Source organism: Anguilla rostrata, chromosome 15 (assembly GCF_018555375.3).
Source record: "Anguilla rostrata isolate EN2019 chromosome 15, ASM1855537v3, whole genome shotgun sequence".
NCBI lineage: Eukaryota > Metazoa > Chordata > Actinopteri > Anguilliformes > Anguillidae > Anguilla > Anguilla rostrata.
In genome coordinates, this window is record NC_057947.1 from 2,337,909 (window position 1) to 2,358,065 (window position 20,157).

At 43.6% G+C, this 20,157-nt stretch overlaps 1 protein-coding gene across 13 annotated transcripts in view; it reads right to left on the bottom strand.

Moving 5' to 3' along the window:
* pcbp3 (poly(rC) binding protein 3) overlaps nucleotides 1-20,157 on the bottom strand; it is an 82,271-nt gene that overhangs the window by 39,274 nt on the left and 22,840 nt on the right. For all 13 annotated transcript variants that reach the window (XR_010325796.1, XR_010325795.1, XM_064310759.1 and 10 more), the window contains exons 2-5: nucleotides 12,972-13,039; nucleotides 12,439-12,543; nucleotides 12,199-12,309; nucleotides 11,706-11,846 (exon numbers count right to left, since the gene is read on the bottom strand). The gene's annotated coding sequence lies outside the window, so the exon portion shown is untranslated. The remainder of the gene's footprint in view (nucleotides 1-11,705; nucleotides 11,847-12,198; nucleotides 12,310-12,438; nucleotides 12,544-12,971; nucleotides 13,040-20,157) is intronic.

The window sequence follows — 20,157 nt, forward strand, 5'->3', positions numbered from 1 at the left end:
GCCAGAAGAGCTTCAATGCAAGGCATGGATTCTAAAAGTCTCTGGAACTCTACTGGAGGGGTGGAACACCATTCTTCCCAAAGATATTCTCTCATTTGGTGTTTTTACGATGGTGGTGGACAGTGCTGTTAGTCCAATATCTCCCATAGGTGTTCAATTGGGTTGAGATCTAGTGACTGTGAAGGCCATAGCATATGATTCACATCATTTTCATACTCAGCAAACCATTCAGTGACCCCTCATGCCCTGTGGATGGGGGCATTGTCATCCTGGAAGAGACCACTCCCATCAGGATAGAAATTTTTCATCATAGGATAAAGGTGATCACTCAGAATAACTATGTATAGACATGCAGTGACCCTTCCTTCTAAGGGGACAAGTGGACCCAAACCATGCCAGAAAAATCCCGCCCACAACATAACAGAGCCAGTCCTTGTGATTGAAGCTCCTGTATTCAATGGCCCAATAGTGGACCCTCTTTAAAAATCACTTAGATCTTTTGCTCTTGCCATCTTGATCCCAAATCAAGGTCAACTGGGTCTGCTCAGCATTTTTATACATGCCACAGAGCATGATGGGATGGTAACTGCTTAATTGTATCATGCAGTACACCCATATGGAAGTATCCACATTTATGTTTCTCCACTCATTTGTTCAGGTTTTTCCTTTAATTTGTCACCCATCTGTGTATATATTAGCTGTATGTTATTGTGTTTCTCCAAATATTAAATCAGTTTGGACATATCACAGGGCAAAACTGTACATATTCCACACAGATAAAGCCAAAGAATGGGTAACCATGTACTACTCATCGCTAACATTATGACTCCTTTTGCTGGGGTCTGAGCTTTCTGAAAGATCACCTAATCCGGTGATCCCCCTGCACTCTTTCAGAAAGGAGGGAAGACGGGAGGGAGGGAGCAAAGGTGGGAAGAATGGAGGGAGGGAGAGAAGGCAGAAATGGAAGGAAGGAAGGAAAAGGAGTTTTCAAAGCATAAAAATGACTCATGCAACATTCATGGAAATAACTAAACCTACTAAATCTTCTGCATGAATTCCATACATAGATGCTTAAATCTAAAATGCATTTAGGCAAATGATCCACCTGAGCAATACACAGGCAAACTGTGAGAGCAGGTGTGCTTTAAAAGCATGTTCATCTGACCGCATGCAAGGGACTGGCCATACGGAAAGCTTTTCGACCCCCAGTAAGCAGCGCTTACACTTCACAACTATATCTGTCCCATTTCTCTTTAGATATCGGTCAGGGCCAGCTGGTTGTACGTCTGCTTTGCTTATTCGTTTTTTCCGCCCTCCTTTGGCTATGCGGTAATGCTGTGTGTTGTGATATCTTATGACCTTCTTTCATTGTGTCCCACACCCTGAAGCATCTATCAGTTCAATCTCAATCTCAAAGCACAGATTTCCCTTCAAGCAGGAGAGAATTTTTTTTGTTTTTAAGATTCAGAAATGAATAACCAAGTAAAACACTATGGTGAACTGGAGCGAATATATATTTTATCCTCAGAAAATACAGTGTGTAAATAAATCTATATTATATAGGATATAGTGAGAGAGAGAGAGAGAGAGTGAAAGAGAACACAGACAGATGCAGACACACGCATACACACACATGCGTACACACACACACTCACTCATACATCAAGCACACTATTCACACACAAGCACACACACACACCAAACACACATACTTCACAACACACACACACACACGCACAACACACACATCACAACACATATGCACACACACACACACACACACACACACACACACACACACACACACACACACACACACACACAGCTGCTGTGCAGTCTGAACTCTAATTTCCGCTCGTGTTGCGTCTGAAGAAATGAGGCGCTGGCATCCTGGCTGCCGATGAGCATTTCAGGAGGGGGGGGGCATCAGTGGCGCTGCCCTGTGTTTGTAAAGGCCAAAGCCTGCCTGCTCGAGCGCACACAGTGCACTCTAGGAAAAAGAAGGCACAGTGTGCCTGCAGTGCGATGGCATGCCGGAGTGCCCACAGCAGTGTGCCCATGCAGTGTGCCAGGAGCAAATCATGAGATGTGCCACGAGCAGGTGCCGAAGCAGTGTGCGATGAGCAGTGTGAGTGAGCATGGCAGTGGCAGTGTGTGAGTGAGCAGTGTGCCCGTGAGCAGTGTGCGAGTGAGCAGTGTGCCCGCGAGTGAGCAGTGTGGCCATGAGCAGTGTGTGAGTGAGCAGTGTGCCCATGAGCAGTGTGTGAGTGAGCAGTGTGCCCGCGAGCAGTGTGCGAGTGAGCAGTGTGGCCATGAGCATGGTGAGTGAGCAGTGTGCCCATGAGCATGTGTGAGTGGCAGTGTGCCAGCAGTGTGCGGTGACAGTGGCGAGTGAGCAGGTGTGGCAGGCAGTGAGCAGTGTGTGAGCAGTGGATAGCAGTAGTGCTGTGAGTGAGCAGTGTGCCCAGAGCAGTGTCATGGCAGTCGCAGTGTGCGAGTGAGCAGTGTGGCCATGAGCAGTGTGTGAGTGAGCAGCGTGCGAGTGAGCAGTGTGCCCACGAGCAGTGTTTCCACGAGCAGTGTGCGAGTGAGCAGCGTGCGAGTGAGCAGCGTTCTCAGTGTCGGACAAGCGAGCCGATCTCTGGGGAAAGCAGAGGGCTGAAATCCCAAGCCACAGCCCAGTGTTCACTGATTTTCTACATCTTCTGAAGAACCCCCCCTTCACCCTGTGGGGCTGCTTGCCACATTCAGCACTGTCATGGTATATATTTGGTACCAGCTACAGAGCCCACCCATGTACCAGAACAGTGCCTTAACAGATACCAGACTGTGGGGGCCATCCATGCACTAGAACAAAGCCTTAACAGATATCAGACCAAGAGCCCACCCATGTACTAGAACAGTGCCTCAACTGGATGAACTATCCAGCAGCATTTATTCATAACATTCTTTCATTCCATGTCCTCCTCCCTAAACCACACTGAAAGGTTAAAACCATTCAAATCCCCTGTTCTACCCTCAACTGCAGCCAAGGATAAGAACAAAAAGACAAATTTATGGCTAGTCTGAATGCCCATCTATTTTCCACTAACTGCTGAGGCAAATGAGACCATATTGGCAGAACAATTCAAAGAAAGATTTTAAACCCCCATTTGTGTGACCCAGAAATGTACAGAAACCCAAAATAAGTTTCTGAAGTGATGAATGGTGTGAATTACACTCGTTTCCAAAAAATGAACTCAAAAGTCCCTATGAAAAACCAGTTCTGAATGGACTGAATGATGTACTTAATATCAGCTGTGTTTTTATCTGTTTCTAACTGTTTTTGTTTTAAATCTGAGCGGGGTTAAGATTTTTGTGTATATTCTATATAGGCAGTTATGGATTTATTTGCATCAGGAGCTAGTTGCTATAAGTATATTTATTTACTTCGCAGTGTGAAAGGAGACACATTGAGATTTTCTTGGGCTCAGGTCAGGCTTGAGAACCTGTAAATCACTAAATGTGTGTCTTTAGCAAGACAGTGATTGTTGCTAATTGTATTTTGACTCACTGCTAGTCATAATCATCATCATATAACCTGGTAGTTAAACAAAAACATCAATTTCATGGCACACAAACTGCTTTAAAAGCCTGGCCCTAGTCTTTGAGGGGCCGCAAAGCAGGATTTTATTTGGGGCCCCCCAACCCTACATTATACAGTAAATAACATATATTCTAGAATAATTATTGGACCCCTGGAAATCACTTATGTTGCTTATTAGATAGGGCCATCTCTGTCCTAGCCAGCTTGACACCAATATCAATGGTATATTATTATTAGAGGTGGCATATGCAGAACTATTTTCAGTCACAGGAAAATGAATGGTGGGAAAATGCATATAGAATGTACGTGCAAACCACTAAAAAGAAATGTCATATTCTGTAAGTACATGCCACCATCCCCACTCCAACCCCTCCCCTATCCTGAAGTCATATCTCTGAATCAGCTGCTCCACCACTGGCTGTGAGTGACAGATATTCTCTCTGAGCAAGGCTGGGGGACCTTCAAACCAGGATTCCCTCTGAGAAAAGCTGGGGGACCTACAAACCAGGATTCCCTCTGAGCAAGACTGGGGGACCTCCAAACCAGGATTCCCTCTGAGCAAGTTTGGGGGACTTTCAAACCAGGATTCCCTCTGGACAAGGCTGGGTAACCTACAAACCAGGATTCTACTGGGTACAACCACAAAACAAAACTGGCTGTTTCCTGTTTGGAGTGAATGTTACTGTAAAGTAGCATAATGAACTCTATGCCTGACATCAGCTGAAGTGACCTCTGCAGCTAACAGAGAGTACTAAGGGAGGAGTATTAGCTAAGATTTAGCTACCACTCCTGTGCCTGTTTGTAAATAATTGACAGCTGGCTGAAGGCCCACAGAAACAGGGAAGGCAAAGGGTCCAGGATCTGGGGGTTCTCTCAAGGGTGACCTGCTCTTGGCTCACCTGCTCTCTGGCTAATCTCTCTCGTCCTCTCCTCCCTCTGTGGATGTTAGTGCTCCTGCTCTCTGGCTAATCTCTCCCATCCTCTCCTCCCTCTGTGGATGTTAGTGCTCCTGCTCTCTGGCTAATCTCTCCCATCCTCTCCTCCCTCTGTGGATGTTAGTGCTCCTGCTCTCTGGCTAATCTCTCCCATCCTCTCCTCCCTCGTGGATGTTAGTGCTCCTGCTCTCTGGCTAATCTCTCCCATCCTCTCCTCCCTCTGTGGATGTTAGTGCTCCTGCTCTCTGGCTAATCTCTCCCATCCTCTCCTCCCTCTGTGGATGTTAGTGCTCCTGCTCTCTGCTAATCTCTCCTCCTCTCCTCCCTCTGTGGATGTTAGTGCTCCTGCTCTCTGGCTAATCTCTCCATCCTCTCCTCCCTCTGTGGATGTTAGTGCTCCTGCTCTCTGGCTAATCTCTCCCATCCTCTCCTCCCTCTGTGGATGTTAGTGCTCCTGCTCTCTGGCTAATCTCTCCCATCCTCTCCTCCCTCTGTGGATGTTAGTGCTCCTGCTCTCTGGCTAATCTCTCCCATCCTCTCCTCCCTCTGTGGATGTTAGTGCTCCTGCTCTCTGGTCCTCCATCTCCCTCTGTATATGCTCCTCTCTCGGCTATCTCTCCATCCTCCTCCCTCTGTGGTGATGTCGTCTGCCTGGTAGTGCTCCTGCTCTCTGGCTAATCTCTCCCATCCTCTCCTCCCTCTGTGGATGTTAGTGCTCCTGCTCTCTGGACCTTAATCTCTCCCAAACCTCTCCTCCCTCTGTGGATGTTAGGTGCTCCTGCTCTCTGGCTAATCTCTCCCATCCTCTCCTCCCTCTGTGGATGTTAGTGCTCCTGCTCTCTGGCTAATCCTCCCATCACTCTCCTCCCTCTGGAGATGCTCGTCTGCTGTGCTCTGACGGTAATTCTCCATCTTCTTTGTGTACTGTTAGCGCTTGTATTGCATCTGATGGCTCAGCTTCTAAGTAACACGGCTTGTTAGCTGTTGAAAACAGTATGGTTCTAAAATGGCTATAGCGCAAGCAGGCTTGTAAGCGCACGTTTCTCACCTGAGGGAAAAATACTGATGTGGACGGAAAAAAAGAACCTAAAACACTCATAATGGCAAAAAGTAACAATGCTGGCATCAATAAAACCAGGGAGGAGGGTTGGTAAAAAAATGGTGATAGTGTAGATTCCTTATTTAATACCTTATTTACCTTACCTATAGTCTATATCTACACTCTAATTTTCCTACAGTTTATGTCTAATGTAACACGTGAACATGATAGAGCTCAAGAGGGTTCTAGGGTTCAAGAAGCTAGCACACAAATTATACTAACATCCATTTATAAACACGGTTTGACAATTAATGCAGCAGTTTCTCTTTTCGGCATACTAAATGTAATATGCAATAAATGTGATGTTAACATAAAACAAAAATTAAGAAATAATTAAGAAATAAACAGCACAAATAAAACTATTAATTTATAACCAGAGAGAAAGAGACAGAAGGGGAGAGAAGAAAAGGGAGAGAGAGTAAAAGACAGAGAGAAGGGGAGAGAGACAGCGAAAGATACAGAAACAGAGAGTGAGTGCATGCATGTGTGTATGTGTGCTTCATGAAGACAGAAGCAGTGTTCAGTGTCCTTCCTAAGGGACAGTCAGACTGAATCAGTCTCAAACTGGATCCTTAGCTTTGTACTGTAGAGCATAGCATGGCCAGCCAGACCCCGCCCCCTTTTCTGTGTGTCCTGCTTCTTACTGCAAGCCTAACTCACTTAATTCAAACAACACACAGCCATGCTTTGCCTAGCAGCACTGTTCAAAAATATAAAAATAAACAAAAACACAACATAAAAAATTAAGGATCATTACTGCAGCCTAATGGAGTCAGCTTTGCAAGTCTGTTAGTGAAAGCATGCAAGTCATCTACTGTGTGACGTTTCCCTTTAGTTTCAACTTAATGTGAGACTTTGAAAGCCTTTACACTGAAAAACAAAAACAAATAAAACTTTGATAAAAACAAATATCACTTTGATCACTGATCATTTAAAAGTATGATGTATATTTTAATGGAATTATGTGAATTTAAAAGTCAAGGTTTTCAGGTTTAATTCAAATTGTAATGACTGGAATTCCATTCATGCTTTGTTGGTAAGATGCAGTAAATGCTAATATAAATTGAATTTAAGGTGAAAATAAGGTCCTTAGAGGTTATTCAGCTGAAACAAGGCAGGTCAGTTTGATGCCAAATGATATTTATTCATTTCACCTCCTTACATGTTAATTATTAGCCATGATTAGCAAGTAACTAATGAGGTCATAATCACATTAGATTTAAATATATTGTATGTTGTAACTTAACAATGGGAAAAAAACATTGAAATGTTACTCACATAAAAAAACTAATAATTAAATAATTTCATCTCTGAATTTTTAAATGTACATACTTGTGTGTGTGTGTGTGTGTGCGCGCGCGTGTGCATGTGCGCATGTGTGTTGTCTATGCTTAGACCAATCATTTTTTAGGGTTTTCTCTCAAACCACCTATGCCAGCAATGCATAATCAATTTGTACCTTTTTTTTTCTTGTTAAAGGTACTTATTATTACCAAAACACAACATCATTGTACTTGTAGGGTACATTTGGGAAATCTGTTCCTTAAAGAACAAAAATCTTACTGAACTTTAATTTCTAAGAGTGTTTAAAGCACTTTAGCTTCATCTGAGATTGCTCACTTCACAAGCACTGCACTTCAGACCTATCTGAGGTAGTGCCAGTCTCGGAAGGAGAGAATGATCTCCAGGAGCCATCTTCACTCTTGATGGGCTTGGATTCGGTACGTTTCCCTGACAACTGCATCACTCAACCCAAAGTGCCGAAACAGCGGAAATCAGAGTTTCGCTGCAGCCGAAGTGACGAAGTGGTCCCTCGTGCATGCTAACTCCTGCACTCCTGCAGATGTGATAAATCTCCCGGCACGCGCCGTGCTTTCACATCACCACAGGCGGTGGCATCGTTTACTACACGGAACTAACACCATTGTGGAAAACACGAACATGAAAACTCCGCCCGACGAGCTGCAGTTACATTCACCAAAACCACAGAAAGACCTGCAGAGAAGTCCAATGCAGTGTTTATGTGGACACTGAGCAGAAAAAAACGAACACAAATCAACTCCAAATGAGCCAGAAGGGGCCTGCCATACAGACGTGGAATGCACGACACAAGAAACCGCTGTGTGCGCTATCAAGATCAGAAGAGACCACTTCACAATATATGGGCAAACATACACATTATTTCAACTTCCAATTATTGCAATTTTTTGAGTCTGTTATTTGTATTTGTCAACGTGAGGGCCAGAGTTGTGCTAATGAAAGCCGAGGAAGGCATTATGAGGCTGAGGAACAAGTTAAAAAAAAAGAGTTGGAGACATTGGCCTAACCTTAGGCTAACAAAGCCAACTGTTAGGAGCGTCATTAAGAGGAGAAGAGAACTGGTGAGCTCAAAATTCACAAAGAGGCCTGGGAAGACCTCTAAAGTGAATACGATGAATTTGGAGCCATTGAGTTGGACTTGAGCAGATACATTGGATACATTGATGCGATCAGTACTGACATCATCAATGAAGACTACTGAGCCAGTACCTGTGGCAGCCATACATGCCCAAACCATAACACCCCCACCACCATGTTTCACTAATGGGGGGGGGGTGCCTTTGATCTTGGGCAGTTCCTTCTGGCCTCCACACTTTGCTCTTGCCATCACTCTAATACAAGTGCATCTTGGTCTCATCTTTACACAAGACCTTTTTTCAGGTCTCTGCAAGCTCTTTCAAGTAGTTCTCAGCAAACTGCCATCCTGTTTTTTTGGCTAACTAGTGGTTTTCATCTTGCAGTGTAGCCCCTGTAGTAATGTTGTTGTCTTTGTGGACAGTGTCACTGCCATCACGCCTGACTCTGAGATGTCTCTCTGGGCAAGTTTTGAGTTTCTTCATTACGGAGATAATTATTCAGTCATCAACTGTAAAGGTCTTCCTTGGCCTACCAAGCCCTTTTCAATTACTGAGCTCACCAGTGCTCTCTTTCTTCTTGATGTTCCAGACAGGTGACTTTGGTAAGCCAAAGGCTTGGCATATATATCTGACTGTTATTTTCCTATTTCTCAGCCTCACAATGGCTTCCTTTACTTTCACTGGCACACCTCTGGTTGACTTGACAAACATTAATAATAGACTCCAAAGGCAATCAAAAGGCTTGAATCAAAACTAGATAGAAGAAATTGAACACATTTGACTACTCAGAAACACTAGTGAAGCCATCTATAAATACAATGACACCCCGGTATGTGGGGACTATATATAAATAGTGCTGTTATTTCTACATGGTGAAACCAAAATGTACAAAAATACCCTTTAATAAAAGCTGGGAATCTGCGCCACGTGAATTGTTTGATTACGAATGATTAACCTTGTCCCAAATATAATGATGCTATATATATATATATATATATATACATACACATACTCACCGGCCACTTTATTAGGTACCCCTGTTCAACTGCTCGTTAACACAAGTATCTAATCAGCCAGTCACGTGGCAGCAACTCAATGCATTTAGGCATGTAGACATGGTCAAGTCGATCTACTGAAGTTCAAACCAAGCATCAGAATGGGGAAGAAAGGTGATTTAAGTGACTTTGGACATGGCATGGTTGTTGGTGCCAGATGGGCTGGTTTGAGTATTTCAGAAACTGCTGATCTACTGGGATTTTCACGCACAACCATCTCTAGGGTTTACAGAGAATGGTCCGAAAAAAAGAAAATATCCAGTGAGCGGCAGTTCTCTGGGCGAACATGCCTTGTTGATGGCAGAGGTCAGAGGAGAATGGCCAGACTGGTTAGAGCTGATAGAAAGGTAACAGTAACTCAAATAACCGGGTGCCACTCCTGTCAGCTACAGCAGGAAACCGAGGCCACTCCTGTCGCTCAAAAATTGAAACTGAGGCAAAAATTGCCTGGTCCCTGATTTAGTGTATCTCAATTTCTGCTGCGACATTCAGATGGTAGGGTCAGAATTTGGCGTAAACAACATGAAAGCATGGATCCATCCTGCCTTGTATCAATGGTTCAGGCTGGTGGTGGTGGTGTGGGGGATATTTTTTTGGCACACTTTGGGCCCCTTAGTACCAACTGAGCATCGTTTAAATGCCACAGCCTACCTGAGTATTGTTGCTGACCATGTCCATCCCTTTATGACCACAGTGTACCCATCTTCTAATGGCTACTTCCAGCAAGATAACGCGCCATGTCACAAAGCTCAAATCATCTCAAACTGGTTTCTTGAACATGACAATGAGTTCACTGTACTCAAATGGCCTCCACAGTCACCAGATCTCAATCCAATACAGCACCTTTGGTTTGTGGTGGAACGGGAGATTCCCATCATGGATTTGCAGCTGACAAATCTGCAGCAACTGCGTGATGCTATCATGTCACTATGGACCAAAATCTCTGAGGAATGTTTCCAGCACCTTGTTGAATCAATGCCACAAAGAATTAAAGCAGTTCTGAAGGCAAAAGGGGGTCCAACTCGGTACTAGCAAGGTGTACCTAATAAAGTGGCTGGTGTGTGTGTGTGTGTGTATGTATATATATATATATATATATATATATATATATATATATATATATATATATATATGCACATTTATATATATACACTGCTGCGAGTCTCAGACTCAGTTTTCTGGGGACGGGGGGGCTGCAGGCACGGAGGCATTCCTGTCACTACGGAAACTCTCCATTCTTTACGGCCTAAAGTCCGGCTCAAGCACTCTGGGCTCAGAGAGCTATTTTTAATCCCGAACTCTGCAGCTCCTGCACTGGCTGCCTTTGAGCCAAAGCTGCCAACGTGGAAAAACTGCTTCTGATGACAAAGGACAAAAGTTCCCCTGGGGAGGGATGCGGCCTCCAGCACTCTTGGGGTGAGTCCTGCAGCTGAACACACCCCTCAACCCCAGAGGCTCAGATAAGTTTAAAAAAAACATACATTCAAAACATCCAGCAGCACTAGGGAAATTCTCGCCCTTAAAATCTATGAAAGCATGTTGCTGCTGTTACCATGGTCTAGCTTCAGGTTTTACATCAAGGCTGCTACAGCAGGCCAGAGTTCAGAAACGTCATGGCGGTGACATCAGACCTAGGAGACCATCTGCGGTGCTATACGCAGCTCTTCGTCAGCGCCACACACGCGCAGAAGGAGGGGATTCTGGGTAAACTGTCATTGTCAGGCTCTTAGCACCCAAAATCGAATCATGTCCATCTAAGAAGATTTGTAGGCTGAGAGCAAATTTTCACTTTACAGAAGGAATAACGGTAACTGTTAAAGCAGAACCCCATGTCCAAGTTCTCCTTCATACGTTTCTTAACCATCAGGATATGCAGTAAACAGGCAGAATGAGCCCTGCCCAGCTCGGCATACAGGAGGAGAGGAGGGGAGGGGAGGAGAGGAGGGGAGGAGAGAGGGGAGGAGAGGAGAGGAGAGCGTACTCACCTGAGCCCCGCCCAGCTCGCCGTGCGGGAGGAGAGGAGAGGAGAGGGGAGCAGAGAGGGAGGAGAGGGAGAAGGAGAGAGAGGGAGGGAGGAGAGAGGGAGGGGGAGGGAGGAAGGGAGGAGAGGAAGGGAGGAGAGGAGGAGAGGAGAGGAGGAAGGAGAGGAGGGAGGAGGAGAGGAGAGAGGAGGGGATGAGAGAAGAGGGGAGGAGAGGAGAGAAGAGGGGAGGAGAGGAGGAGAGAGAGGAGAGGAGAGCGATCACTGAGCCCAGGCGAGCGAAGAGGGAGAGGAGGGAGAGAGGAGGAGAGGAGAGGAAGGAGGAGAGGAGAGGACAGAGGAGGAGTGAGGGGAGAGGAGAGGAGAGAGGAGAGGAGAGGGAGAGGGGAGGATAGGGGAGGAGAGGGAGAGAGGGAGGAGAGGAGAGGGGAGGATAGGGGAGGAGGAGGAGGAGAGGAGGGAGGAGAGGGGAGGAGAGGGAGGAGGAGGAGAGGGGAGGGGAGGAGAGGAGGGGAGGGAGAGGAGAGGGGAGGATGGGAGGGAAGGGGAGGAGGGAGGAGGAGGAGAGAGAAGGGAGGAGAGGGAGGAGAGGGAGGGAGGAGAGGATAGAAGAGGAGAGGAGAGGGGAGGGGAGGAGAGGAGAGTGTACTCACCAGAGCTCCACCCAGCTGCGGGAGCTCAGGGCATAAATGGAGGGCCCGGCGGGGAGAGAGGGAACGCGAGCTCAGCTGCGTATCCGCGCGGATCAGTTCATCAGCCTTTACACTTCTCTCCAGGCTGATCACCGGCCCATTCTAGGGTGAGAGCAAAAGCCGTGAGAACAACACCGTCGCCACGGCAGCAACCCTCGCTTTCAGCCAATCACGTCCCCCCTGGCATCTATGCACCTAGTTCACTTCGGGCTTCTTCAGAGTCAAATGGGGCTCACAGCCAGAAGAGGGGTAAAGAAACAGGCCTAATGTGCTAATGCCACTTCCCATACGCTTTACTGGTTTCCATCAGGAGGAAAACCTATTAGGGGGGAAGTGGGATGTTTTGATTGTTGTTTTCTAAGCTGAGCCGAAGATTTTTTATTCATGCGGGGCATGATTTCTGCCGCACGCGACGCGAGCATCCGATGACAATCAGCAGGGTTTCAGCTCTAACCAGAGAGGGATCCTAGAGGTCTCTCGGGGTTTCTCTTCCAGGTCATGTGACCTTGTGATGTCACTCCTCCAGAAGACTGGGAAGAAGTCTGTCTATCCGGTGCAGGTCCACCTGTAACAAGAGCAGGCATTCAAACCTGCAACAAAGAGACTGGCTGCCATACTGTTCATGCCTCTGACAGAAACAACATGGAATTTTGAAAATCCCTTATTGGGAAATAAACATGCGGAAAGGAATTACCTGAATAGTTTTACCTCTCTTCTCAGGTGTGCAGGTGTATGAATATTCTTTGGCTCGATTCACGCAGACTTTAATCTTTTACTTTTCTTTCTTGAAGCAAAGAATCTATCAAACAAAAAGTTATGAGGTATTTTAGTATATTGATGAGTATATTTTTGACTATATTTAAATAATAAATGGTTCTCTTTCAACTAATGGATTAATTGAGACAACACAAAACAAACAAAAGCAAATAAAACAGTAGTAAACTGGCTTGGTCTTCCACATGTTACTGCACAGAACAAACACCACTCAGGCCACATCCACCATTTCCTCAGGCAGTATTCTGATGCTGGTCTCAGAGAAAGTTCATATACAAAGTGGTGGTTTGAAAACAATATGGAATAATTTAAATATTAAGGAGGGGCGATTGCGGTCCACCCCTCTTTCATATACTAAGCATTCAGTACAAACTATATGCAGTACAGTTTCAGTGTTCTTCCTTCTATATCTGCTGAGATACAATGAACATGATAGTAACAGTCAGTGCTTACATTGAGTGAAAATCAGTCAGTGGCTGTTGTCTCATGTGAGAGGTCCAAATCTGAACACAGATATACTCCTTTAAAAAAAGAGAAAGAAAATATAAGTAAGTTCATCTGTTCAGCTTTATGGGGAAATGAAGCACGGTGATAGCCAACTAAAGACTGTCTATTGCTGCCCTGAAAACTGCATGCAACTTGCTACTTTTATCAGTTTGATCACAGCGCCCTCTGTTGGTGGATAAGCATGGTCTTGCAACACAACTCCTTGCTGTCACTCAATAGGTCCTTTTCCCCTTCGAGAAAACTAAGGCATGGAGTCTATTACTCGGACCTGGGTCAAATACATATTTAAAGTATTTTAATTACTTTTTAGAAATTATTTGAAACACAGGATTTACAAATACTGAGTATTTAAATAACAAAATGCATTTGAAAATACTTTTAAGGAACACCTCATGTATTTGCAATTAATTTCAAATATGTATTAAAAAACATTTAAAATATTGAATTTTCAAATACAAAAGTGTTTGATTTAATGGAACTATTTGAAAATACTTTCACAACATAGGCCAGTGATGCAACATGTGCAATTGCACCAAGCTGTTGAAAGACTTGAAAGGCACTGGATATGTGGGAACCTATCACCTCTGAAAGCTGAACATTTTGTCTAATTAGAGGACAGCATTTTGATGAGAACGCATCAAGTAACTGCTGATGGCCCCGGTCCAATTGTACCGATTTCCATTGTTACTTGGTAGTGAATATGCACGGCTGAATTCTATTTCATCAGTGTCTAACCTTCTACAAAATGTAAAAGACGGACCTGTACATATGGCTGTTGAGTGCTCTGGCAACAGAAAAAAAGAGGAAATACAGTAAAAGGCCACTAACTTTAAAAAGATTGCATGGGTACAAATAAACTGGCAAGTAGCTTATCAAAAAGTCTGAGCTTTCCATCCCCTCCATGAAAAGACATGTACGAGCATTTAGGCTACTGTCTGTTAGAGGCAGTGCATGGGTTGTTTAAAAGGCAAAAATAGCGAAAGCAAAACTGAAACAGAAGAGAATTGGGAATCCAACTTGCATGACAGGATTCAACACAAGTAGAATTACACATGATTTACAGAAACCTGGTCTGCCATAAAGGATAACTTAGAATATTCTGACAAGAACCACATTATTTCACAGAGGCAGGTAGTGAACTGATGAGAGTAAGACAAGGAGTCCTAACCTCCCCAACCGTCCCTCTCCCTTTCCCCACCATGCCCCCGTAATATTTTTTTTTAGCACTGTATCCTGTATCCTCCTAGTGCACAGGCAACACTAGGGGGATGATTGTATCTGGCAAAACATTTGTTAGGGGAAATAACTGGGCATGACTGGACAGTTACAACAAATAAAAGCAAAGCTGAAACAGAAAAATACTAGGAACCCAACAAGATTCAAATCAAGTACAATTACAAATGGATTACAGGAACATGGTGTATCGTACAGTATAAAATTACTTTTAAAATACTGAAAACTGTAATGGTATATCTTTTATTTACATCTCTAGTAATACGAAGTACAATAATATTGCCAATATTAATCACAAAATAACCAACGCCAAAACAAATTCATGCCATGTTTCTGTTTGATTTCTCCTGGAGTAAGAGTTTTTGTCTCATGTGAAAAAGTGTATCTAAAATTACAAGCATATCATTAATCTTATTTTCGCTTGTGTTAAACATTTGTGTGAAAACCCTCTGCATTGACCTGCGACACATGGCCATTACTTTATGAAAGGGCGACAGCAAAGGAGAAGAAAGAACAGGTGATGGATCAGTCGGCTCCAACTGCGGTTTGTGTACATGACATGCCATTGTAAACACAAAAGGGAAAATTATCTGTAATTTACACGGTCATATGAAGAACGGCTGCAGATTTACCAACGCCTCCGGAATTCACCAAAAAAGTGTGAGCTGTATATCATGATCAACGTATTTTCATCGGTGGGAAGAATGGCTGTTTCATGTACAAAGCAGTACTTCAGAGAATTGAGATTTGAGGTTTATGTCTATTTGGCCATTTTGCACAGGAAAACTAGAAAGTCAAAGTCAAGTAACGCTAAAATAATTTTTTAAAAGTCAGCAAACCAACTTGCATGAGACAGGGCACCAAATCACTAAAAAGCACTCCTATTAAAATAAACTAATGTTTACAGAGATATGTCTTGACATTACTAGAGATGTAAATAAAAATATGTGACAGTGGTTTCTGGGGCGTGGGGATGACAGTGACTCTCAATGAAACAGCAACATCGACAACACAGACACAGATCTTCAGATATGAGATTAAAAGCCAGTTTGTCAGTGACCGGTTGGTACCAGTTCCTGAGATCACGTCTGCCAATAAAGACACACAGATTTCAGAAATTTCCATTCACCTTCATGGCCTTTTACTAAGAAACACAGCTAATCTGATATAACATTGCTGCCAAAATAGAAAAACAACAGCAGGCTGATACAGTATCATTCAGGACTTACGTGGGCATCTCTGTTTTGAATATATGGGACATCAGGGATGTCCAATCTTATCAGAAAAGTGCCAGTCTCGGTGTAGGTTTCTGTTTTAGCCCAACCCTACAACACTTGATTCAACTGATTTATTTATCACACTCTTCAATCTAGACCTTGATGAGTAGAACCATGCTGTCTTAATGCATGGTTCTACTCATCATTAATTCCCTTTATGAAAGGAAAACAGTGCAATGGTGTTATTCACCTCTCACAGATCATGGTTTCATTATGATAATTCACTTGTTTTTCATAAAAAATACATGTTCAAACTCTTTTTTCTGTATATTGGAAAAACCTAGATATAAAATACACTAGTTTTATATAACATTTAATTTTAAATTTGTTTTACATTTTTAAACATTTTTTTTTCATGGGGTGATGTTGCTAGAGATGAGACACCTCTTCTGTTCAGGGTCAAATTGACCCGTTCACTTAAAATCAAGCCAAATGAGTCATAAGTGGCTGGGGTCCTTGTGCTGCCTCCGTTGTATATGCGGTACCACGAGTGCCTTCCCCAGCTTCTCGTGGAAGATGCGCCTCTTGTACAGCTTTGACACGTTCCACTCAGGAAAAATCTCCGTCCAGATGATGAATGCATTGTAGGCCGATACATCAATTATGTTATAAAAAATGCCTAAAGGCCAGCGCACAGTCATTCGCTTGGTGCTGTAGGACCCCGTTACTTTGTCCAAGTTGTTCCACCCCCCCTTCGGTGGCATTGTAATCTAGGATCATGCTTGGTTTCTGGTCCTCTCTGGTGCTGATTTCGGCATTTTTATGGAGAGTGCTCATGAGACTGTGGCTGTGGTGTCTGTGAAGACGAACTTGGACAATTGAAGGGCCCTATACTGATCACCAACAGTTCGGCATATCTGCACTTTCTCGCACTTTACAGGTGAGGTAGGGATAATGGATAATAAGGAGAAAGAGTGTTTGTATGTATGTGTGTATTTGTGTGTGTTAGATTGGGGTGAAATGTGTGTGTGTGTGTGTGTGTGTGTGTATTGGCATGTATTACTATCTTTGTGAAAACCAAATGTCCCCACAAGGATAGAAGGATGAGGAAAATTACACAAGGTGGGGACCTTTTGCTGGTCCCCACAAGTTCAAGAGGCTGTTTTAGGGTTAGGACTTAGGGTTAGGCATGTATTGGTTGGGGTTAGGGTTAGGGTTAGAGGTTACGGAATGAGTGTAAGTCAATGGGAAGTCCTCACAAGTATAGCAATACAAACATGTATGTGTGTGTCTGTGTGTGCGTGTGTGCATGTGTGTGTGTGTGTGTGTGATTGGGGTGAAATATGGTGGGAGGGAGTAGGAAATACCTTATGTCTCACATCTGCAAAGAAAGAAATGGTCTAAATTTGACACTTCTGACCCCTTTTAGCCTCCACTTTCACTGTCGGGTCAAATGGACCCGAACAGTATCTCTGTGATATAAACATGCAGGGGGGGTTTGCAAATACATGAAATGAACCATTTTCATTTCAAATGTTGATTACACTAATTAAGGCCAGTAGAAGTTTCATACTGAAAAAATACTTTTAAGTATTTTTCCTAGATTTTCAAACTTTAAAAAGGGTCAATTTGACCCGCAACATAACAGGAGGGTTAAAATTGCCAGCGTAGGCTACCCTTGCCCATAATCCAAATTCAACCACTAGCCCCTAGTAGTTTCCCTCAGTATTATATCTCGCTGGCATCAGGGCCACTCACAAAGACTGTACAAAGAACTCTGGCATACCTCGTTCAGCGTGAAGCCTATATTATTGCTGGCTTGGGTATTTCTATTGTCTATCACTGAATTATTTCAAAATATTTTAAAATTGTATCTGTATTTTAATGTATTTTTAAAAGGCCCTAAATACTATTTGAAAAAGTATGTGGTTTCCCAGGAAAGTATTTATTTAAAGGAATGTATTTTTTTAAATACTATTTGGGAAAGTATTTGGTCAAACATGTTTACGTGGCCACAACGCCCAGGAAGTTAGAAATGAGGGCAGATACGTTGCCGCCCGCTGGCTCCACCCCCGAGCCTTATATGGACTTCCTGCCCCAACGAGGCAAGCCTGGGCCTAATTAAGCCATTAAGGGCAGAGGGATAAAAGGGGAAGCGGAGTGCACGAACGGCGCAAAGTACCGTGAGGGAAACGCGTGTTGTGGAGAGTAAGTGAGAGCGAAAAATATCTGTGTGATTACCTGTTGTGACCCGGACTGTTTGACTAACCCCGCTGTGTACCGAACTGTTTTGGCTGAGGACCTGGTTTTTGGATATCCCTGGATTACGGAATAGGACAACGAGAACGGATTGTGGACTTTGGATTGGTTGCTGAATTTCCCCTTCCCCTCCTTGTGTAAATTTTCCCTAAATAAATCCCCCCCATTTCACTCCAGTTGTGTTTCGTGTGATTGTTTAGTTATCGAATTGGTGACGTGGAAACCCCACACCCGTGAGCCTGCCACAATGTATTTAACAGAGGTGGACAAAGTACACAACCCCATTACTTGAGTCACAGTATAGATACCCCCGGTCAAATACTACTCCACTACAAGTGAAAGTTGTTCAGTCAAATTTTTTACTTGAGTTAAAGTAGGCTACTGGATTACTTGCTTTTAAAAATACTTAAGTATTCAAAAGCACGTTTTCTTTTTAATGCCAACGCACTTGTATTGTTTCTACGATGCATTTACAGAAGCTCATTTACAGGTGAATTTTAACTGTTATTAGATAGCAACACATGATAGATAGCATTGTCTGAAATGTGAAACAGTTGGATGACCGCTCAAATTCCATAAAATTTCATCTGACCAATCCTAGCATAAAAACTGCAACCACTACAAGCTCAGACTTCATAATTAGCAAACAGGCTACCGTTAGCTAACGTTTACACACCTCGACATGCTTTTTCAGGTTGGACGGCGAGTTTTTGAATGCAGCGATGTAGTGCGTGCACGGTAAGCAAACATTTAAAATAATATGAATCTTTTTGAAATTCACAAATCTCAAACATGAACTTTCAGATATGGCCATTGGATGCTCTGGTGGTGAAGAATTGTCCTTATCTTCTGCCGACGCCACCATTACCGCCGCCAAGTTCAAATTGAACAGTTCAATCACTGGTGCAGTGGTGCAGTCCGCTTGTTTAGCCCAGAGACTGTAAAAAACAACTGTTAAGGCGTGAAATAGACCTTACGATAATACTGTTTCCGGGTCCAAGCCTCTGCTGCGTTGGCTGAAGGCCAATTCATACCTTGGTCCGCGTGACGTAAATGTTGTCTTTTCAACGTGCCGCAGTGCTGTGTCCCTTGTTGTTTGATCTGAGTCCAAAAAAACTATTTGTGGTGTGGGGATGGCTGGTTTAAGCAGCCACACCTGCCCTGGGTCAAGCTAATTAGACCTGGCTAGTTAGATAATTGGTTATTAATTCGATAATTGGCCAGGCTAATTGGACCCTGGAGCAGGAGTGGCTGCACCTGTGCGTAGTGAGGTAATCAGTGCGCACAGGTTAAATCTTCCATCCCCACTCACATGGGGGAGCCTCTGTCATGACAGTGTTTTAACATCTGCTCCTTGGCAGTAACATCTTGCCAAACCCTTGCAAATAAATGTGGACTGTTGGAACATCATCTCCCTGTGTCTCTGTGCTGGAGGGCCCCTAGGAAAGCCACTTCGGTGGCCTGTGGCAGGCGTGTTTCCCACACTATTCAATTGTCATTCTACCACTTTCCTTGCGATGAGAAAGAGAAGAGGAAATGGCTGCAGTTGATAATTATGTTACAATTCTTAAACGAATGAAGAAAAACAAAGTTTGGCGCCAGTGGGTGCTAACGTCATCCTCATCAGTTCTCATTATGCATATACATTAGTGCACAACCTGTCTACATTACAGTTTATCATTATATATTCTTACCACTATTATATGTAAGGAATAAACCACGACGGGCTGTCCTGTTATTGGAAAATAATGGTAGTTCTACTATTTGCACCGTTGTTAAGCAAAAACCTCTGGTCGTTAATTCTATGAAACCAACGATTCTATCAAGAAAAAATAGTTCCTTCTTGTTTCATACCATACAATTAGCACCAATTTTAGTCATTTTTCCCATTACATTATTTAAGAAAACTACATGAAACCATAACTCAATCAAATTAATCTCCCTAGCTCTGTCTTGCTTTTTAAAATGTTGCGGTCTAGCAGTATAGACATCGCGTTTTTCCAAGACACTCTGAAACCGGGTTTGAATGCCAGTTAGCTTTATGATAGGTTCGCCGTCACTTGTCATCTAGCCAATATTAAAATTCTGGTGTTTAGGTCAGAATGATCTCACAGCATGCTTGTTATGCCGGCCAGCTAGCTAGCTAACTATTGAATTGTATTCAAAACAGCGGTTACTACAAACGGAATCGTTCACAAAGGTGAAAATGCGTCCCGTAGCCACGAGTTAAATACGGAACGCCTATTCTACTGTCCAAATAAGGGACGATTCCGTATTTTGTGGGATGGTTGGCATGTATATGTCTATGGTTGGCATCCCTAAATGAAGTCACTAGAACCGTGATTCAACGTTGCGAAATTGGACATTGAAAAGGGGAGGGGACGTAACAACAATTTAAAATCGAAAGAATAATGTTGCTGTTT